Source organism: Bos javanicus, chromosome X, assembly GCF_032452875.1.
Source record: "Bos javanicus breed banteng chromosome X, ARS-OSU_banteng_1.0, whole genome shotgun sequence".
Taxonomy (NCBI): domain Eukaryota; kingdom Metazoa; phylum Chordata; class Mammalia; order Artiodactyla; family Bovidae; genus Bos; species Bos javanicus.
Genome location: NC_083897.1, coordinates 110,073,833 through 110,078,794, shown reverse-complemented (window position 1 = coordinate 110,078,794; position 4,962 = coordinate 110,073,833). Strand labels below are relative to the sequence as shown.

General features: G+C 34.4%; 1 pseudogene; it reads right to left on the bottom strand.

The window, feature by feature from the left end:
- Window positions 1–2,722: 2,722 nt before the first annotated feature.
- Window positions 2,723–3,730, bottom strand: LOC133242867 (histone-lysine N-methyltransferase SETMAR-like; annotated as a pseudogene).
- Between the last annotated feature and the right edge of the window lie 1,232 nt (window positions 3,731–4,962).

Here is a 4,962-nt window from a genome sequence, read left to right as displayed (position 1 = left end):
TCCCTCTGTAAGAAAAATAATCTGATAGTTATAAAATATTTCTATATGCTCTATAATTTTTAGCCCAGAAAAAAGAGTACTATAAGTAAAAAAAAAAAAAAAAAAAACTACATTATTGTCAAAAGTGCTGTTAGAAATGTGGATTTTTTTTTTACTCCATTTGTTAAAATTAAAACTATATATATAAGCAATAGTTTTGGCTTCCATCCATGTTGGCTTTTAAACCATTGAAAAGATCGCTACTTCTGCCCTTATAGTATAAAAGAGCCAGAACAACTTCAAGTTACATGACATTTCTTGAACTACCAGAAAGCTGAGGTCACTGGTCCCAAGTCCTAGGAAAGAACATGGCATTAGGGAGATATAAGAGGTGAACACATGCACTCACCCAGAGCAGACATGATCCAGGTACCTATAAGAAGAGTTCAGCCACGAGGACAATTGGTGAAGACCAAGTGTGGCCTGGTGAGACAGTGTGAAACCCCTGAGAGCATCAGAAATTGGAAGAATCAGTGTCTCCTTGCATGTCCTTTCTCAGCAAATCCCACCAGGTGCTTGCAAAAAAGATTGGAAAGAGCCCTGAGAAATATCCATTGCAGGGCAGGCCCAGGAGAAAAGCAACAGCCATGTCGGAGGGGCAAGAAACTCTACCAACTCTCTTTTCCTGAAGCTCCTGTACAGAGCAACAGCCTGCCTCTGTGAGGAGAAGGGCAATGGGCACTGTTGACTTTAAGGAACTGGCAAACAGTCATGACATGCAAAAATCAAATAGGTGTAAAAACCCTACTCATGGAGAAGAGGAATGATTACAGATTCAACTTATGGCTGCAGTTTGGGGAGAGGCAGGATAGACAAGAAGCTACGTCCCTGGTGCTGGAGTAAATCATACCTGCCTCTGACTCATAGTCACACCACCACCCCCATTGCCACGGTGAGACATTTTGAATACGAAGTGACAGCAGACTACAACTGGAATAGAACAGGAGAGGACTAAGTATACAAAGAAACTTTCTCTGAGTCACATTACAAAATGACACAATATCCCCTAGTCATGGCAGTATTTCATTAGAATTTCCATGACTTAGTGAATGCCAGCACCTGAAGTCCTGTACTTTCCCAGACCTGTTTGAGGTTATTCTCTGGATACTGAACATTTATTTATTGCCTTATTAGACACTAATATCCCAATTTAAAAGGAATCCCCTTGCATGTCTCTGACTATTATTTATTGTTAATGATACTCACAATTGAACTTTTTCATCACTTTAAGCTAGCAGTGGAATATACTATACTCAGTATAATATATAACTGTCATCATTTAAGACATCATGAAATAAATTCTTCACCACAAAATCATGAATTTTATATTGCATATTCATAATGTGTAAAAGAAACCAATCAGATCAATGTTAGTTAAAATAATTTAACTTTGATAATCTTATTTTAATATCTCTATATCCAGTTCATCACAATTATAAATTTACCATTTTCACTCATTATCTGAATGACTACCAGTGTTTTGTATAATTTTATAAAGTTGACACTAAGTAATACCAGAGTATCTATATTATTGGGTTTATTTTTTTTATTATTGGGTTTAATAATCTGTAAAACATTAAGAATAATTTTAATGTGGTAAATATTTGTAGAATACAAATTTAGCAGCATTAGTAAATAATCTGTTCCCTTTAGAGATTATCAGTTTATCAAAATCACTTTTAGATTAATCTGGGTATTTATCCAAAAGAATAGAAATCAGGATCTTGAAGAGATAATATTAAAAGCATGCCTGTGTTCATTGCAGCACTGTTCACAGTAGTCAAGATGTAGAAACAACTTAAATGTCTATTGATGGATGATTGGATACAGAAAATGTGCTATATACAACAATGGAATACTATCCTGTCTTAACAAAGTATGACATTATGCTATCTGCATCGACATGAATGAACCTTGAGGACCTTGTGCTAAGTAAAATAAGGCTGTCACAGAAAGACAGATACTACACAGTTCCACTTACATAAAGTATTTGAATAGATTCGTAGAGTCGAAGTATGAAATAGTCATCACCAGGGGCTGGAGGAAGGGGGAAATGGGAAGTTATTAACCAGTGGGCATAAAATTTCAGTTAAGGAATATGAATAAGCTCTGGAAATTTTGCATACAATAATGCAGCTATAGTCAACAATAATATGTTTCTTGTAGTTTGACATAAAACAACAAAATTTTGTAAAGCAATTATCCTTCAATTAAAAAAATAAATTTTAAAAATGTTTAAAAAATTGTTAAGAAGGTAGATCTCATGTCCTTATCATAATAATATTTTTACTACAGTATAATAAATTGCAAGTGTTCTGTTACCATTTTATCTCAAAAGATATCCATCAACCCTATTAAAAAACCGTCAATCCTTATTTCTCTGGTAGATGTCTTAACAGACAGCTGGGTTTTCTCAGATAAGGAAACATAAAATTCATGAGTGTATCTTACCTTACTGAAAGAGAAATTACATTCAAATGCATTATCTAAAGAAACAAAAACCTTTCTGATGTATGTCTTGCTACTCTTTAACAGGTTTTGGTCTGCATTTGAAGCCTCAGAATTGCTGCCAGTAATCACTGTTCATTTCCTTGACTGATCCAAGATGAAAATAAAAAATTATTTGTATTAGGTTGGTACAAACATAATTGCAGTTTTGGACCATGAATTTTAAGTCATTATAACTAGGCTCAAACACATCTTTATTAATCAAAATAGGAACCATTATAATCAACACATTTTTGCCAATGAGAATTAAGTTTGTTTATTCCTGTAGCATAAAAATTGGTGCTTCAAAATTCATCCAGTTCTTGGAAAGCATTTTCTGCCTCCTGCTGGTTGTAGAAAGTTTTTGCCTGCAAAAAGTTGTCGAGGTAGTTGGTTGATAAGAGCTCAGGTGGATGAGGCAAAACTTTGTAGCCCAGTTCGTTCAACTTTTGAAACATTGCTTTTGCGATGTGCAGTTGAGCATTGTCATAGAAAAGAATTGGGCCCATTCTGTTGACCAGCTGCAAGCATTGCAGTTTTTGGTTATTCTCACTGATTTGCTGAGCCTCCTTCTCAGTTGTAGTGGTTTCACTGGGATTCAGAAAGCTGCAGTGGGTCAGACAAGCAGCAGACCACCAAACAATGACCATAGCCTTTTTTTGGATGCAAGTTTGGCTTTGGGAAGTGCTTTGGAGCTTCTTCTCAGTCCAATCACTGAGCTGGTTATCACCATTGTCTTGTGAAATCCACTTTTCATCACACATCACAATCCAATTGAGAAATGGTTCATTGTGGTGGCATAGAGTAGGAGAAGACAACACTTCAATGCGTTTTTTATTTGTGGTCAGCTCATAAGGCACCCACTTACTGAGCTTTTTCACCTTTCTGATTTGCTTCAAACGCCAAACAACCATAGAATAATCAACGTTTAGTTCTTCTGCAACTTCTCATGTAAGAGATCAGCTTCAATGATTGCTCTCAATTGATCATTGTCACCTTCCTATGGCCAGCCACTATGTTCCTCGTGTCCAAGGCTCTAGTCTCCTTTGCAAAACTTTTTGAACCACCACTGCACTGTACATTCATTAGCAGTTCCTGGGCCCAATGTGTTGTTGATGTTACAAGTTGTCTCCACTGCTTTACGACCCATTTTGAACTTGTATAGGTAAGTCACTCTAATTTGCTTTTTGTCTAATATAATTTCTATAGTCTAAAATAAATATAAAATAAACAGCAAGTAGTAAGTCATTAGCAAAAAAAAAAAAAAAACAACAAAGTGAGAAATGTGCATTAAATTGCATGTGCATAAATGTGCATAAATTAAATAAATATACCATTTATTTAAGAATATATTCCAATATCAAATGGCAAAGTTCAACAGTGTAAAACAGCAATTACTTTTGCACCAACCTAATAAAAGGGGAAAATCCTCATTCTTGTGAAAGCCAGAAAGCAGAATGATTGATAGCAGGTTCTTATGTTATTGATAGCAGTTTCTTATGTCATAACTAGATTAAGATTTCTTAAACTTTACTATGTATAAAAATCACCTATGGAGCTTGCTAAAAAGAAAGCCTGGTTAGTCCCACCTCCTGAGATTCTGATTCATTCAATCTGGCTGGTGTCCAGGAAGCTGCCATTTTTAGGGCACAGCTTTAATTAGACCTTAAGAGATTCAGAATCTAATGATCATTGGGGCATACTTTGAAAAACAACATATTTGTGACAGGTGTTTAGAGGTTGCAGAAGGTAGTTTTTTAACTATGCTAATAATGGGAAATTAAAGAGAATGACATCTAAAGTATTATTGACTGTATTCTTTTCTTATTCTTTCTAATAAGATATATAGGATTCAGAGACATTTCACCAAAGGTGATACTCTTTACTAAACCATTAATCAAGTCACAAAAAGAAAGAGGAATTTTCCCCTTCTTCAATATACCCAACTTAAGATGTTAACTGTATTCCTTACTAAATGTGAATTTATCAAGTTTATCATTACTAAATATACCACATAGTCATTAATAGCAACTATTAAGTCTTTAATATATGCTGGCCTCAGTTCTAGGTATTTGGCTTGTATCATCTCATTTAATCATCAGAAAACCTCATACGAGTTAAGTGCTATAATTATTCCCACTTAATAAATAGGAAATTGAGATAGTACGATTAAAACATTGGCATAAGATCACAAATCTTATAAGATATAGTAATTCTATATTTTTTAGAGGTATTAATAAAAACTCTCAAGTTAACTAGGATATCTATATATCTACATAAGGCTATCTATGTAAGGCTTTTTATCTTGAAATCTGTCCTTGTAAGCTTTACATATTTCATAAATCATTGTTTTGTGAGATACTATACAGATAGCATATTGAAAAGCAGAGATATTACCTTGCCAACAAAGGTCCGTCTAGTCAAGACTATGGTTTT